The sequence below is a fragment of the Miscanthus floridulus genome, chromosome 9 (assembly GCF_019320115.1).
Source record: "Miscanthus floridulus cultivar M001 chromosome 9, ASM1932011v1, whole genome shotgun sequence".
NCBI lineage: Eukaryota > Viridiplantae > Streptophyta > Magnoliopsida > Poales > Poaceae > Miscanthus > Miscanthus floridulus.
Window position 1 is genome coordinate 81,125,335 of NC_089588.1, and position 19,257 is coordinate 81,144,591.

A 19,257-nucleotide genomic window follows, 5' to 3' on the forward strand; every position below is an offset into this window, starting at 1 on the left:
AGCGACGAGATCTACGCGTTAATAACAGTGTTTACCATATTTCTATTTCTAAAATTTCACGGTTTAAATCATATCTTGATTAATAATGATGAAACTGGGTTTTATAAATAAAATATGATTTGTTTTACTTTAGTTTTATAATTCAAATCTAAATTTGACTTAATTCAATTTATATTATTTATAAAATATCTTATATATATTTAAAATGAATGAAGCCTATAGTTTTCTTTTTCACGTATAAAGTAAATCTATCGGTAGTTGTATCTTTTCAACCGTAGCTCCGATTAGAGTGCTTCTCGTGACTGTGTGTTCGTAGCGATGCGTAGAATCGTGTTTCAAACTCTTTTACTTATTTTTCTATGATTGGTGTACTATTCTGATTTAGTTCTATTGTTTGCTTTGTGTATGATTGTATAGATGCTTGTGTGGTGCTTTATGATTACATCCAGTCGGTGAGATATACGTGGTGATCAAGAAGAAGAAGAAGAATGTCGAAGATTAAAGCTTACCGAAGGATCGGTGTTTAAGGCAAGTATAGCATGGGATCATCCTTGTTGTCCTATACACCTTTAATCATTTAATTCATACTACATTTGCCTACCTTGACTGCCGCTAAGGATTTCCTAGTGCTTTGTTACCTTGTGCCTTGGTACCAATGGGGTATTGCATTGGGTAGTATGATGCTAGTGCTCAACTACAACCATGATCTTGTAACTTAACAAGGGGGCTAGAGCATTGGACTATTTTATGGTGCTCTAGATTCCTCTCCCTAAGGACTTATCTATAAGTGATCATCCGGGACTTACAGTATAACTATGAGGGCTATATGGCTCTGGCTTTAGCTCAGTATGAGGACCTTTTCTAGCTTGTTAGAGGTTACCTTTATTGGCATAAGAATGGCTTGATGAATCGGGTATAGGATAGCATCTACTCTTATGTGTATAGCCATGATGGAATTGTGCCATTCGACAGGGGGTTCCTATATCTATTTGCCGAGTGAATCTAATGGCCCTAACATGTTAGGCGAACCTTTGAAAGGCTTCATAGTAAACCCTGCTGACCTTCCTTGGAAGTGGGTCAAGAGATTAGCTACCTCGGGCGAAAGGGTAAATCACGACTCATAGTGAAAGTGTACAACCTCTGCTGAGTGTAAAACTGGTATATCAACCGTGCTCATGGTCACGAGCGGCCTTGAACATTTACAGAATAGATGATCACTAATGGTTAATGATGATGAACACCGATGATAAAGATGCTCATTAATGATTACTATTTATGCTATTCATTATTTATGTTTACCTGATCATGTGTTTATATGGGCTTATGATAAACTTGTTGCTACTCCTATGCTAAAATTGTGACAATTAAAAGCTAATCATAGTTAAACCAGTGTCAGCCTTTTGAGCCTCATGAACCCCATGTTATATTTGTTGAGTACGACATGTACTTAAGCTTGCTTTACTTTTTAAATCTTTGGAAAAAATCCCGGATGGGTACCAGATTGCTAGAGTTTGGAGGAATTAGGCTTGTGATCAACCAGTTAGTTGTCCCTGTGGAATTAGAGTCTTCACCCAAAGATCAGAGTTGTCTTTCCGTTGTTTGCTATCCAAGGTTATATTCTCTATACTAAGTACGTTATATATTGAGCATTGTCTATTGATATTACCCTTATTTGTAGCTATATGTGAGATTTGACTTCCTGGGCTCACATATGGTGCGTATCTGGTTTTGTTCTTAAAACCGGGTGCTACAGGCACCTAAAACACCGACAAAAATAGTCGAGATAAGTAGGCAATGTTAGGGCAAAGAGAAGTTAGGGCACCTAAACCAGCTTATAGAACAACAAATGGAGGCCAGAAGATGTTAGAGAAAAAAGAGTAAAAGAGAAAGGTAGTGGCCCTTTATATTTAAGGTTGTGGTAGACTTATCTTATGGGGGTCGGTATCCTTTATAGATCGTATTGAAATACAACTCACATGGATCTTGGCTGCTTTAAAATTGACTTAGCCAGTTTCCATGGAGCTTAATTTCCTCATGTGGACAAAACAATTATCCTTCTATATATCACAACGTCGTTTAAGGGTTGTGATTCTTACCCAGGCTCTGATATTAATTGAAGGACCGAAACAGGTGACCAGAGGGGTGGGGTGGGGGTGAATGGGAGCCTCAAATTTTTCTTGCCAAGCAAACGAGTGATATGTAGGCAATGTCCCAAAAACCAACAAGACCCTCTCTTCTAGCTACTGCTAAGATCATATAGTCGCAATAGATCTACTGACCTTAGGAACAACGATAAGCTTATTTTTGCAGCCTATGAACTTTTGTAGAAAAGTCGAAACTTAGGCAAATGAACTCCAAAAATTGTGAAACTATGCACAAAGATTGTCTACCCCCATTGGGAGAAGATATTCCCAAGAGGTCTTGACCAAAAGAATAAGACTTCTTCACGAATTTTGAGTTTCCCTAGTCAAATTGGGGTTTTGTTGAGAAAGCACATAAGGATGAAATCTGGACGCTCGTGGAAAATCTATTGAAAGCAAGGCTTAGGTATGGTCCCAAGAGGTCATTGCATACAGATTGAGCACATGAATCAATTGAGAACTCTTAGCTCAAATAAATCACAAACAAATGGACTTGAGGCAATGAAAAGAGGAATTTTGGGAACAAATCTTGAGGGTATGAGTGCTAGGGGTATACCAGTGACTTAGAAAGCAAGCTATTGGCTACAAAACCTTGGAAGCCAAGATTTCTGAATTGATCCGGTAGGAACTGATTAGAATTTTCTTGTAACAAACTAGGAAACCCATGTGTAACCGATAGGGATTCTATTTGTAACCTTACCTTCTGGACTATATAAGATGGGGTAGGGGACCCCCAATCGGTATCTCATTTGATGACATCATACATAGTAGACAATCACATCAGTGCCCCTGTAAACCACCAAGCACACAACATAAGAGATATATTCCCCACTGGATGTAGTGTACTCCGTACTTGAGCCAGTATACATCTATGTCCAGTGTGCTACCCCTCTAATTCCCTGTGCACAAAACACTACTATCCATTATCGAGGACAAAACCTATGACAACATGACTAACTAATGTCAACACGTGTCCAACTTCAGCCATGGTTGACTCCTTCACCTTCCTTCTTGACTTGACTGACGCCACCTTCATCACACATGTAGATGCATGTCCAGCCTCCGCCAAGTGCCACGACGTCATCATCCTCCGCCTTGACTTGTTCGACACCGTCTTGCTCTTCTTGTGCCCAATGTGAGCCGCCCATGCTCCATCATTGGCCTCTTGGTCCTTCAGTCCAAGCCTAATCATTTGTCCTTCACCGCTCCCGGTCCACCCGGCACGGACTCTACATTTGACCTTCTCTGTCGCCGTCGACCATCTTGGTGCACCCAAAACTACACATTCACAAGGCAAGGGAGATGTTGTGCAACACACTCAACACAACACAACACAACATGACACCCCGGTTAGCCATTATCATAATCAAGCACATATGAAATACGAACTTAACTGGAAAGCCTCAAACCTCTCAACTCTTGTGTCAATCATTGATCACACATGGATGAGACCAAGCCATTTCTCAACTCGTCTCTCAACATTTCAGTTTACTCTTATGTCTTTAAACTTCTTTGTCACCATTTTTCCAAGACAGTAAACCATTCAAAATATTTTTTTGCTAGCATTTAGTTAATTGTATACATAAGGGGATGGTGAATGCTGTCCATTTCTACCTGGTAGTTTTTGACAGAGAAACTTTTGGCGCTGCTGACGCGACTGCTTATGCTGTCCATAGTGAAGAAGTATTCTCTGGTTCGCATGCATACAAGTTTCCTTGCATTTGTCATTCATTTTGTCTGCATTGACACACTCCACTGCACCGGGAAAAAATGTCTTGTTTATGTTTACTACTACACGTACATTCCTGTGCCGTGCACCATAGAAGTTCAGAAGGGGGGTCCAAGGTAAACAAATGGACAGCATATGCCTGAGAAAGGTAAACAAATTACAAATGGCATCAATCATGCCGTGATATTATAACTACCCGTCTTCATCAGATAGCTGCGAACTAGATTAGACAAATCATATATCAATGGCGAATACCATGACCATTGCAGATAACTACATCTGAGAAGAAACCGGGACCTGACGCCTCCACTTCATCATCATCTGAGAATAACAAGGCCGGCATGCTTTTGTCCTGTCGTCCCTCACAAGCGGCCACTACTACAATAAGCATTTGTAGGGGCGGCTGGCGATGGTTTGTAGAGGCGGCTCGGCCAGCCGCTCCTACCATACCATCTCTATAAATCATGCATTTGTAAGGGCGGTTCCCAGACCGCTCCTACAAATCGATTTTGTAGAGGCGGCTGGTCTACAAAATTGATTTGTAGAGGTGGCCGTAGTACTAGTCGCTCCTATAATACCTATTTGTAGGGACGATTCAGTCTAAAACCACCCCTATAGTATATTTTTCCGCAAAAAAATTCAAATTTACAATTCAAATTCGACCGGAACATATATTTTTCATGCACAATTTCATCATGACTTATCTTCTTCTGCGATTGTACTGAAACTCAATGACAATACACATTTATTTATACAAGATTATAACAAATATTCCATGACAATACACAACTCCATCATGACTTATATTCCTGGCTAACAGAACTATTATGAAACCTAGCACGCTGATTCGTGCTTTGACACCAAGTAGACTTAACAGAGCTACAACAGACTCCAACCTGTAAAAAAAGATACAGCTGCAACCGACCACCACAAAATCTATTTTAAAACAAAATACGGCTTCATCACCTCAAGCCGAAGGGAGGCGGACGGATTTGGATGACGGCGAGGCTGCGGCCAGCGTCAATGGTGGTGGCGGCTCTGGTTTCTCCCCGACGAGATCCAACAGAGTGGCGACAAGCGAAGCTAGGGCAGGGCGGCTGCGCTAGGGTTAGCTAAGGGCGGCGCGGCACCCACGGCTACTATTTAAGGCGCCCAGACGTGGCGCGCACGCTAAGGCCGGGGGCGACGGCGGGGCGGATGCGGATTCTTCCCAAGAAGAGACCGGCGTTGCCACGAAGAAGAAGACACCATTTGACCAGTGGGCCAAACGCGTCAGTGGGAGAGAGAGAGAGTGCGCGAGCAATGCAGTACGGCTGACAGGCGGGACCGGCACATCAGCGACTCAAGGCGCAGAAGAAGCAAACGACGTGGGCGACGCGGGCCTCCGGCTGGACTTAGAGCTAGGCCGTGCAAGGGAGAGAGGAAAGATGGTAGAGGGCCGGGGTGGGGAAGCAACCTCGCTGGGCTTTGGCCTAAGCGGCCCATGAGTGAAGAAGGGAAGAGAGCGGGCTGCCGAGAGAAGGTGGGCCAAAACCACAAAGGATGAGAGGGAGAGAAAGAATCCATTTTCCTTTTTCTCTCAAGCATTTTCAAATTCATTTTCAAATCTTTTTTTGAATTAGTTTGGAAGTTTGGTTCAAACCACACAATGGAAAAATAATGTGCAATGGCATGAAGGCACAAACATGTATGTAGACCTTATATTTGTTTTTAACTTAATAAAAATTATTACTTTTCTAAGTTTAAATCCTCACCAAGATACATAATTAAATCAATCCACCTATTTTAAAATATTGCAAATTTTAGGGTGTTACAATTCTACCTCCTTAAAATAAATCTCGTCCTCGAGATTCGAACGATGCTTACTCAAAAAGTTGCGGGTATGTTTTCCTTAGATCCTCTTCTCTTTCCCATATAGCCTCATCTTCTGTATACCGATTCCACTGAACCTTACACATCTTTATAACTTGGCTCCTTGTAACTCTTTCTGCCGTCTCCAAAATCTTTACCAGAAATTCCTCATATGTAAGATCTTCCTTAACTGTAAGCTCCTCTAATGGTATCTGCTCCTGGTCCTCGGGTACACGCAAACACTTCTTTAGTTGAGACACATAGAACAGATCATGTACACCTGACAAACTCTCAGGCAATTCCAACTGATAAGCTACTTCTCCATGCCTCTCTAAAATCTTAAAAGGTCCAATATACCTTGGCGCTAACTTTGCTTTCATATTAAACCTTCTCACACTTCTCATAGGTGACACCTTTAGGTAAACATAATCCCCTATTTCAAAAACCAATTCCCTTCTCCGAGTGTCAGCATAACTCTTCTATCTTGACTGTGCTACTCTTAAGTTTTCCCTGACAATCTGCACTTGCCTTTCAGCATTCTTGAGGATCTCAAGTCCAAACACTTGACTTTCTCCTGTCTGATTCCAGATGAATGGAGTTCTGCACTTTCTACCATATAGTGCCTCGAACGGTGCCATCTTGAGACTCTTCTGGTAACTATTGTTGTAGGAGAACTCAGCATAACACAAACTCTTATCCTAACTTGTACCATATTGCAAAGCACAAGCTCTCAACATATCCTCTAAGATCTGATTGGTTCTCTTTGTTTGTCCATCAGTTTGTGGATGATAAGCTGAGCTGAAATTCAACTTAGTGTCCATAGACTCATGCAATTTCTTCCAAAAGTGTGATGTAAACTGAGTGCCTCTATCTAACACAATCTTCTTAGGAACTCCATGCAAACATATTATCCGTTGCATGTATAATTTTGCCAACTTTGCACCCGTATATGTAGTCTTGACCGGTATGAAATGAGCAACCTTAGTCAACCAATCTACTATTACCCAAATTGAGTCATAACCACTTTGAGTGCGTGGTAATCCAACAATGAAATCCATACCAACTTCTTCCCACTTCCAGTTAGGTATATTCATAGGTTGAAGTAAACCTGCTGGCCTTTGAAGTTTTGCCTTGACTCATTGACATGTGTCACATATGGCTAAGTACTAGGCCACATCTCTTTTCAAACCATACCACCAGTACTTCTCCTTCAGATCTAGGTATATCTTAGAACTACCTAGACGGATAGAGTATGCTGAGTCATGGGCTTCTCTTAGAATCATCTCTCGAATGGACTTTATCTCTGGTACGCATATTCTCTTTTCGAACCACACTGTTCCCTGATAATCCAATCGAAAACCCGGTGCTTTACCAATTATGATAAGTTCTGCTATCTCCTTGATTTTCTCATCTTCCAACTGACCCTTGCGGAACTCTTGTTCAAGTGTAGGTTCCACTTCCAATTCCATTGCATTGCATTAGCAACTATTCCCAAATTAAGATGCTCAAATTCAGCACATAACTGCTTAGGTAACTATGTCACTAGAGCTGCATTAACATAGCTCCTTCGACTCAAAGCATCTGCTACAACATGTGCCTTGCTAGGGTGATAATGTACCTCTAAATCATAGTCCTTGATTAGCTCTAACCAACGACGTTGCCTCAAGTTCAAATCTGACTGAGTGAAAATGTACTTTAAACTCTTGTGATCTGTATAAACACCTATGTCCAACAAGATAATGTCTCCAAATCTTCAGTGCATGAACCATAGCTATGAACTCCAAATCATGAGTGGGATAATTTAGTTCATGCTTCTTTAGTTGCCTAGATGCATAAGCCACTACTTGTCCTTCTTGCATAAGAACACAACCCAGACCAAGTCGAGATGCATCACAGTAGATGGAGAAACTCTTGTTTAGATCTGGTAGTACCAGCACCGGAGCTGTAGTCAACCTTTTCTTCAACTTTTCAAAACTATCTTGGTGTTGCTCAGTCCATACAAACTTAGCATTGTTCTCAAGTAGCGATGTCATAGGCTTGGCAATCTTAGAAAAACCTTCAATGAACCTCCGATAATATCCGACCATTCCTAGGAAACTCTGGACTTCACTTACATCTTGAGGCGGATTCCAACTCAACACATCACTAACCTTCTTGGGATCCACAGCTACTCCACCATTAGAGATTACATGCCCTAGGAAAGAAACTTCCTTCAACCAGAACTCACACTTGCTTAGTTTAGCATACAGTTGATGTTCTCTAAGTTTCTGTAGAACTAATCTCAAATGCACTTCATGTTCTGCTTCTATTTTGGAGAAGACTAGAATATCATCAATGAAGACCACAACAAACTTGTCGAGATATTCCATAAACACCTTGTTCATCATATACATGAAGTATGCAGGGGCATTAGTCAATCCAAATGACATAACTGTGTACTCATATAATTCGTATCGAGTAGTAAAAGCAGTCTTGGGAATGTTCGATGAACGAATCCTCAACTGATGATAACCAGAGCGAAGATCAATCTTGGAGAACACATAAGCACCTCGTAATTGATCAAACAGATCATCAATTCTAGGCAAAGGATACTTGTTCTTGATGGTTACCTCATTGAGAGAGCGATAATCCACACACATCCTCTGTGTACCATCTTTCTTCTCAACAAATATAACTGGGGCTCCCCATGGTGAAGAACAAGGACATATGAAACTTTTTTCCTGTAGCTCCTTTAACTGTTTCTTAAGTTCTTCTAGCTCATTGACTCCCATTCGATATGGTCTCTTGGCTATAGGTGCAGTTCTAGGCAAAAGCTCAATAATAAACTCAATATCACGATCTGGCGGCATACCTGGCAAATCATCAGGAAAAACATCTGGAAACTCATTAACAACCTTTGTCTTATCTATGGTTGCACCTTCCATCTGATTGACACTGCACACCTTTCTTGGTTTTGTAGTTGCCTTGCATATAACTTCTTCTCCTGACTTGGATGTCAAGTGTATTGTACCATTCTCACATTAGATAATAGCCTTTCGTGGATTTAGCGAATCCATTCCAAGAATTACATCTATGCTTGAAGACTTCAGCACTATCGAATTTGCCAAAAACTCTACCCCCCTTATTTCAACTCTTACACTAGGACACATTAGAGTAGCTTGCATATCCCCACAAGGTGAGTCAACTAACATCTATTTCTTCATAGGACATTTTGGTATATTGTGCTCCTTACCAAAATGATGTGCAATGAAGGAATGTGAAGCTCCCAAATCAAACAAAACTGATGTAGGGCTAGAGTTGACTAGACACGTGCCAAACACAACATCTGGGGCTTCTTGTGCAGATCTGTCATCACATAGTTGACTCTGCCTTGCACATGAGTCCATTGTTTATAGTTTTCGTTGCAGGATTGTTGCTTGTTTAGCTTCTTTGGACACTGATTTGCATAGTGACTGGGTTCACCACAGCGGTAGTGCTTCTTGCTTGAAGAGGGGGTGTTGGGCACACTATCCATCATTGGGGAGTTGACGAGGGGTTCTTGGGGTGGACTCTGGTTCACATACTGTTGCTCTTGCGGGTGTTGAGGGAGTTGTTGAGGAGGATCAAAATCCCACTAACTAGTTGGTTCCTGGTATCTCTGTTGAAACTCTTGTTGGGGAGTGTAGCGGGGGCGTGTGTTGCTACCTACAAATTGGCTTTGAATTCTCCTTTTCTTCTCTTCTATTTCCCGACGCTTATTCTCAATCAAAATGGCTCTATTCACCAAAGTTTGAAAATCAGGATACTCAACAGTCATCAATTGTAGTTGAAGTCCATTTAATCCTTTCAAGAAGCATTTTTGTTTCTTAGCATCATTAACCACCTCTCCTGGAGCATAACGTGATAGCTGAGTGAATTTGTTACGATACTCACACACTGTCATGGAACCTTGTTTCAAGTTGAGGAACTCCCCCTCCTTGATCTCCACTAGAGCTTTTGGAACATGGTAAGATCTAAAGGCAGTCTTGAAATCTTCCCAACAAATCTGACTTACATCTTTCCCAACCTAAAATAATTACCACCAGTTTGAAGCTACTCCTTGAAGTTGACTGGATGCATAAAGCACTTTCTGATGGTCATTACACTGAGCTATGTTAAGTTGCCGCTCCACGGCTCTAAGCCAGTCATCAGCTTCTAGTGGGTCGCTTGCATGAGAGAATGTCGGCAGATGTTAATGGGAATAGGGACCCCTATCTTCCGTTAGGTAGTGGTATCTATCATTGTCGCGGAGATTGACACACCGATCCGGCTTCAGATCGAAAGATCGAACCCTGCAATCTTAGCACCACAACTCCTCTAGTTATCAACCGAGACACAAATCTGGTTGACCTCACCAAGAAGGCTAATCCCTACCTACGCAATGAAGAACACAAGCAAGAACAAGAAAGAAAGCAACCAAATTACAGATGAATGATTAATCTCACGAAGTTGGTGTCTCACAAACCGATGAACGGCGAAACTGTCCTTGACAGATTAATCTAAGCAAAACCAAAAACCTAATCATGGTAGTGGCGTATGATTATAAAGGACTTAGGGCCATCGCCTACCCTAGACGCCCCCCTAATGGGCCCAAACACGATACACGGTCCAACGGACCAAAAGACGGTGTCGCAGCATCCTGGCAGATTCTGGATGCTGACTTATTTCAATAATTCCCATTGATTCTGAAGGGCTTTTGATGTGACACCACTTGGATTGGCTTCGTTATCAAATTATCTTTCTAACCATATGTGGATCGTCGAAAACAGAGTCCGGATGCATCCTGGGTGATTAGTTTAAGGCAGACTAGTCCTGTAGGCCGAGGCAGACTCGAAATCATGTTGGACCGGGCCTCCGGTTTCTATTGAACGTCCTTGCTGGTCATCAATGCCTCCACCTCTTCCTCTAAGTCCCTCATGACCCTCTTCAATGTTCCTAAGTAAGATAACATCATTAGGTAGTAGTATATTCTCAAAAGTATGAAAAGGATCGCTTAAGAACGAGCTCACCTCTAAATTGAGTTGACTGATTTGAGCCCGGGTCATTGGACCTTGCATGACGGTTGGAGGATCAGTGGGTACATCCGAAGGAGTGATGTCCTCATCATCCTCCCCCTCTTGAAACTGAGTCGTCCTCGACTCAAGCTCATCTTCTCCTCTCAAATAAGGCTTCAAATCTGCAATGTTAAAGTTGGGACTAACCCCAAACTCGGGTGGCAACTCAAGTTTGTAGGCATTATCATTTATTTTCTCAATTATCTTATAAGGACCAGCTACTCTTGGCTTTAATTTAGACTTACGCAACTCAGGAAATCTATCTTTTCTCAAATGTAACCAAACCAAATCACCCGGTTCAAGTTTAATTTCTTTTCTACCTTTACTACCAGCAATTATATACTTTTCATTCATTCTTTCAATATATTGCTTTAGTTGTTTCGTGCAACTTACGAATGAAATCAGCACGCTCTCTAGCATCACTATGTGTTCTCTCAGTGGTAGGTAAACGCAAAAGATCAATAGGAGCGCGAGGGTTAAAACCATACACTACCTAAAAAGGACTTATCTTGGTGGTGGAATGTTCCGCTCTGTTATACGCAAACTCCGCAAGAAACACTCTTCCCACATATTCAAATTACGCTTCAAAATTGCTCTCAACATGGTGGACAATGTTCGATTCACTACCTTAGTTTGCCTATCAGTTTAGGGATGACATGTTATAGAAAACAGTAGCTTGGTCCCCAATTTATTCCACAAAGTGCGCCAAAAATGACTCAAGAATTTTGCATCGCGATCTGAAACAATAGTAGAAGGCATACCATGCAAGCGAACGATTTCTTGAAAGAAAAGGTCAGCAATATGAACAGCAGCGTCGCTCTTATGATAAGGAATAAAATGTGCCATCTTAGAAAAATGATCAACCACCACAAAAATACTATCCCTCCCCCTCTTAGTCCTTGGCAAACCCAACACAAAATCCATAGATATATCAGCCCAAGGAGTAGAAGGAACAGGAAGAGGCATATACAAACCATGTGGGTTCAACCGCGACATAGCTTTTTGACATGTGGTGCACCGAGCCACATACCGTTCTACATCTCGCCTCATCCTAGGCCAAAAGAAATGTGTGGACAACACCTCCTCTGTCTTCTTGGCTCCAAAATGTCCCATCAATCCGCCTCCATGTGCCTCCTGCAACAACAAAAGACAAACGGAACCAATTGGAATGCATAGGCGGTTAGCTCTAAACAAAAACCCATCATTGATCATAAACTTATTCCATATATGTCCTTCTCTACAATTTAGCAACACGTCCTTAAAATCAGGATCAAGCGCATATTGTTCTTAAACTGATTCAAGCCCAAAAATCCGACAATCAAGTTGGGACAGCAATGTATATCGTCTAGACAAAGCATCGGCAATCACATTATCCTTCCCTTTCTTGTATTTGATAATATAAGGAAAAGATTCAATAAATTCAACCCATTTAGCATGCCTACGATTCAGATTATGTTGAGAGCGCAGATACTTAAGTGATTCATGATCAGAATGAATAACAAATTCTTTAGGCCACAAATAATGATGCCACGTCTCTAAAGAACGGACAAGTGCATACAATTCCTTATCATACGTGGAATAATTCAGAATAGGACCATGCAATTTTTCACTAAAGTAAGCAATGGGTTTACCATCTTGCATGAAAACACCCCCAATGCCAACTCCACTAGCATCACATTCTAGCTCAAAAGTCTTACCAAAATTTGGAAGCTACAGCAATGGTGCGTGTGTGAGCTTGTCCTTCAAAGTGTCAAAGGACTCCTCATGTGCCATTCCCCAATGAAACACCACCCCTTTCTTCGTCAACTCATGCAATGGGGCAACAATGGTGCTGAAATCTTTGACGAAGCGGTGGTAGAATCCTGCAAGACCAAGAAAACTCCTCACCTGTGTGATAGTTTCGGGAACCGACCAACTCTTTATGGCTTCAATTTTCATCTCGTCCACCTCAATTCCCTATGGAGTTACAACATAGCCAAGAAAAGAAACTCGATCCGTGCAAAAGATGCACTTCTCAAGGTTACCAAATAAACGTGCATCACGTAAAGTATTAAAAACAGCACGTAAGTGATCCATATGTTCATCAAAAGACTTGTTGTAAATCAATATATCATCAAAATAAACTTCCACAAAACAACCAATAAAAGCTCTCAAAACCTCATTCATTAAGCGCATGAAAGTGCTAGGTGCATTGGTCAAACCAAAAGGCATTACTAACCACTCATACAACCCAAATTTAGTTTTAAACGCGGTTTTCCATTCATCTCCAAGTTTCATTCTAATTTGGTGGTAGCCACTTCGCAAGTCAATCTTGGTGAAAATTATAGAACCACACAACTCATCAAGCATATCGTCTAGCCTAGGAATAGGATGACGATACCGAATAGTAATATTATTGATGGCTCTACAATCAACACACACATACGCCAAGTTCCATCTTTCTTAGGAACCAAAAGTACAGCAACGGCACAAGGACTAAGGCTTTCACGTACATACACGTGGTCCAAAAGGTCTTGGACTTGCCGCTGAATTTCCTTAGTCTCCTCGGGATTGGTTCGATAGGTAGCACGGTTGGGCAAGGTTGCTCCCGGAATCAAATTGATTTGATGCTCTATCACTCTCATAGGTGGCAGCCCCAGGGTATCTCCGCTGGAAAAATGTCCTCATACTCCTACAAAAGGTTAGTGATGGTAGGAGACACCGAGCTAACAATATCATCAAGTGAATACATAGCTCGTTTGCATACCAAAGCATAGCAAATATCATCAACAGAAATTTTAGCAAAGTCACATTTTGTTGCAAGCATAACACCACCCTTCAATTTAATCCCTTCGGCCCTAGAAATAGGTTAGGTGGGAGAATAGAATTAGCAACTTGCTGATTTTCAAATTGAATATCATTCAAATTAGCAGTGTGTTCTCTATCAGCTTGTATAATTTGAGCAGGGGTCAAAGGTACCAAAGTATTTTTCTTTCCTTTATGCACAAAGGTGTATTTATTACTTATACCATGGTGTGTAGCATCATTATCATGTTCCCAAGGATGACCCAATAAGAGTGAACAAGCTTGCATAGGTACCACATCACAATCAATAGAATCAGCATAAGAACTAATGGAAAATGATACTCTGCAAGTTTGTCTTACCTTTGCTTTACCAGAATCATTTAGCCACTGAATATGGTATGGACGTGGGTGCGGGCGTGTGGTCAAGCCAAGCTTCTTGACCAATTCAGAACTCACCAAATTATTGCAGCTACCTCCATCAATAATGACACGTGCTCGACGGTTGCTGATGATGAAGAAAATCTAGAACAAGTTGTGGCGTTGTAGCTTCTCAGGTTGTTGTACTTGTGAGCTGAGCACCCACTGTACAATGATGCTCCTATAGGCCGATGTGGCCTCATCACCAAGGACTTCGCCGCCCCCCACATCTGTATCTTGGTCTTCTCCATCCTCAATGTTAGAGGTGCTGATGTAACCATCTTCTATAGCAATGTATGCTCGTTGACTTGGGCAGTCCTTCTGCACATGGCCAATGCTAGGGCAGTGGTGGCATTGAATGTCCGAAGTGCGTCCTGTCGATGCAACAGATGAGGCACTCTTGGTAGGCACCTACAAAGAATTTTTACCTGAATCTGAAGGTCGTACGGGAGGTGTCTTAGGTGTAGCGGTAACTCTAGAGGTTGTTGGTCGCTTGCTCACTGGTGGGGGTGCCCAAAAAGTGGTTGGCTTGGTTAGCCCCGAAGATGGTGCCGAGCGTGGCGTGTATGTGGTGCTGACCTTGCTCTTGCTCTACTGTTCATGCCCCTACAATTCCTTTTCTGCAAGCATAGCAAACTGAAACAACTGGTTGACAGTGTTAAATTCTTTATAATCAACAATGTCCTGAATCTCGCGCCTCAAACCCAAATAGAAATGACAAATGGAATCTTCATTCCCCTCCACAACACTACAACGCATCAATCCCTTTTGGAGCTCACCATAGTAATCATATACAGATTTCTCTCCTTGTTCTAAACGCATCAATTTCTTATGCAAGTCTATGATAAGAAGGAGGAACAAAACGATCATGCATAGCTATCTTAAGTTCTTCCCACATACCAAGTAAAGCATCCTATGCAGCTAGCACATTCCACCAAATAATGTCAAAGTCCTTAAACTCACTAGTAGCTTGTCAAACTCTATGATGCTCAGGCACAAGGTGGGCACTAAACTTTTGTTCTATCATCATCTCCCAATCAAGATATCCCTCAGCATCATAATGACCTGAAAAAGATGGTATTGTGAACTTAATCTTAGCATAAGGATCATCGGGCACTCGATGATTATTACCTTGGTGGTGGTGGACACCACCCATACCTATCGTGTTGTAGCGAAGACATTGTCGTAATCTTGCTTGTCGGAAGGCTGCTTGATCTATGTTCCTAGTAGCATCATGCACTGTGTCTTCTAGCAAGAGACCATTGGTGTTGCTACCAGAGACATCGTTGTTGACCGCCACCAAGGTTTCCAATTCAGTAACCCTGTCGGTTAGCATGGAAATTCGTTTGTCCAACCTCTCCATGGTGTTGCCAATGTTGAGTTCAATGAGTGAGTCAGTGATGGCCTTCCTGATGGCCTCATTCATCCTTTTTTGGGCATTATCTATAGCAGTTTGCAGTTGCTCTTGGATGACACACTCATTGAAATCCTTAGGGCTGTTATCTCCAGTCTGATCACCTCCTGCCATTGTAAACACAAAAACAGAAACAAGCGGTGAAGGTTATCCCTACCAATTGACTATGTGGTTGCAGTGGTGTCACTTTTAACAGCAAGTGGAAGCATCTTACCAAGCTCTTACAAAGTTCTTACCAACACAAGCAGTGGGCGGTACAACCGGCGGCTAGTTCGTGATACCTATGAGGCAGTGGTACCAAGATTGCAAGGCCCTTTTTCTGTACTGATCTGAAGAGTTTGTGGAGCTTGGAAGGCACACAAAGAATAATATGTATATTTGGCACACAAGTCAGTAACAGAAAGTAATATTGAATTATAGTCCAAAGTACCTGTTCTCGTTGCTGGTCTAAAATATCCAAGTACCAGGTGTGTGACAAACAAGTATGGTGGATAGCAAGGTGACAAGTGTGTGAAAAACAAGTATGGTGGATGGCAACAACAACACAAACAAGGAACCAGACAGCACACGCTAACACAACTCACTTTGGCCTTCTCTATGTGCTCCTCTAGATATTGTTCCTCTTTTGCCCCTCTTTTTTTCTATTTTTTGGGCTGTCGTTGTTTTTTTGGGAAATTTTGACTTTTTCTTTTTATTTTTTTTATATTTTTCCTTCACTTAGGAGCACAAAAGAAGTAACCACAGAAAATATGAGCTTAAACAAGTGAAAGGCGTGGCCTGTGAAAATTTCAAAAGACGTTCTCAAAATCGACAAAAAGCTTGTGACCACGAAAAGAGGATCTTGTGACCAGTTTTTGACCAAATTAAAAATTTCCAACCCAGCAAAGCTAGGAATGGATGGATCCAAAAAAAATTCTGATCGATTTTGATATATGGAACGTCAAAATCCGAGTTCGTATGCGAAAACTAGACCAGCTTTAAGAATTGCTCCGAATTAGAGGACAAAATGGGAACAATGTATGCAAAATTAGGAATGGCAGCAAAGATTTGATGGAAAAGATAGGGAAAACACATGAACTGGACTCTAACATGACCTAACCAGCAATAAAACCTTGACCCGGATACAAACTCAACATGACGGACTCTAAAACTGAAATATGCAAAGGCTATGGCGCGGAAGGTTGTAGGATAGAAAAAAATGAGTATGGCACTGAACTATGGGACGAATGCGAAACACTCAAAACTAGGGGATAAATGTGAACCTGACGGTATACCTTAGCTCTGATTACCACTTAATGGGAATGGGGATCTTGATCTTCCGTCAAGTAGTGGTATCTATCATTGTGGCAGAGAATGACACACTGATCCGGCTTCAGATCGAAAGATCGAACCCTGCAATCTTAGCACCACAACTCCTCTAGTTATCAGCTGAGACATGGATCCGGTTGACCTCGCCAAGAAGGCCAATCCCTACCTACACAACGAAGAACATAAGCAAGAACAAGAAAGAAAGCAACCAAATTGCAGATGAATGATTAATCTCATGAAGTTGGGGTCTCACAAACCGATGAATGATGAAACTGTCCTTGACAGATTAATATAAGCAAAACCCAAAACCTAATGATGGTGGTGGCATATGATTATAAAGGACTTAGGGTCATCGCCTACCCTGGACGCGCCCCCTAATGGGCCCAAACACGATACACGGTCCAACGGACCAAAAGACGGTGTCGCAGCACCTTGGCAGATTCTGGATGCTGACTTATTTCGACGATTCCCGTTGATTCTGAAGGGCTTTTGATGTGAGACCACTTGGGGCTTCCTTATCAAATTAGCTTTCCAACCATATGTGGATCATTGAAAACGGAGTTCGAATGCGTCCTGGGTGACCAGTTTAAGGCAGACTAGTCCTGGAGGTCGAGGCAGACTCGAAATCACATTGAACCGGGCCTCTGGTTTCTGTTGAACATCCTTGCTGGTCATCAACGCCTCCACCTCTTCCTCTAAGTCCCTCATGACCCTCTCCAATGTTCCTAAGCAAGATAACATCTTTAGGTAGTAGTCTATTCTCAAAAGTATGAAAAGGATCGCTTAAGAACGAGCTCACCTCTAAATTGAGTTGACGGATTCGAGCCCGAGTCCTTGGACCTCGCATGATGGTTGGAGGATCAGCGGGTACATCTAAAGGAGTGATGTCCTCATTAGATGTGCCTTCATAAATTCACCACGCTTGTCCCTTGGTGGTGCTTGATGTCAGTTGATGCATACATTCTGAACATAGGTCTGTAGCAATTGAGTCTATGTGATCATAGATTGCTCTATAGTTGGAGGACTTGGTGGCGGTGGATTAGCATTAGGGGCATTCCTTCTAGCATCACGTGAAGCGCTTCTCCTAGTAGAAACCATCTATTTACAACATTTAGCACAATTATTGGTTGTAATCCACGATACGGAAGCAAGCTTATGAAATTCTCTACAACTTTCTTATAAACCACCTTGCCAGATTCTGAGGTTAAGTTAGGCGAAAACAGAACACAACCGAAACTATTCCGACTCCCAGACAGTGTAGCAACTTCAATGTGTAGAGGTCCTAACTTCCAATCCATAAAACTTTCATGACTTTTGGGCATCTACCTTTGGAGATATAACCTGATGAACACTAATCGCTCAGAAAATAGCACGCGTAGAGACGAAAAAAACCAACCCAACTATCTAATCATTGGTCCTTATGCCTTATCATGTAAACTAAATGAAATTGTGAGCATAACCCACAAAATCATTGCAATCATTATAAAGATCCAAATCAAACATGAACATCAAGACAACCATTCAAACATTATAGGTTCAAATTCAAGCATTAGGACTCAATGACTCTACTCACGTTACTAGCATTCTTGTTGTATTAAGGCTCAAAACTCTACGACTTCACCTTCATTTTGTGCAAGAATGTGGTAAGTGATAGCTCTAAAAGCAATCCAAAGCAAGGGTGAGGATAAGGACAAAATTTATAGCAACAAGGAGGAGATGAACAGGAAAGACAAGAATATAGTATAGGAGAAAATAGCAAGGTTTATAGACTAAGGATTTCATAGCAAATTCTAAACCTTAAAATGACCATTTTCTAACTAGGCTTCATCCTATAGTCGACATAGCTCTGATACCACTTTATAGCACCTGGTTTTAAGGATAAAACCAGATACACACCATATGTGTGCCCAGGAATGCAATTCACACATATAGCTACAAATGAAGGGGTAATATCAAAGACAATGCATTAAATACTTAGCGCACAAATATTTGTTACAAAAGACGTAGTCTTACTTTACAGTATATACTATAACTCTGATCTTCTGGCGAGGCCTCCAACACCACAGGAATCATCAACTGGTTGATCACAAGCCTAACACCTCTTGAAAAACTCCACTAAAGAACCTCCGTCTGGTACCCATCTGGGATTTTGCCAAAGTATTGAAAAGAAAAAAACATAAGCTACTACCGCTTAGCAAGCATAACATGAGGGGATGCGGGCTCAAAAGGCTTGACACGGCTGAACTACGGTAAGCACTTTTAGTTGGTTATATTTTATTATTAATCATAAGTTGCTAAGTAATGCTTAGGCTCCTAAATATGAATAATTAGAGATATTAGCAATTTTAATCATAACCCAAACCATCCGAGTAACCAACTATTCAGTAAGGGTCTAGGCCACTCGTGACCGTGAGCATGGCTGATATACCAGTTTTACACTCTACAGAGATTGTACACTTTCACCATGAGTCGTGTTACCCATATGCCCAGGTTAATTACTCCCAAAACACTTCCAAGGTGAGCAGGCAAGGTACACTACGA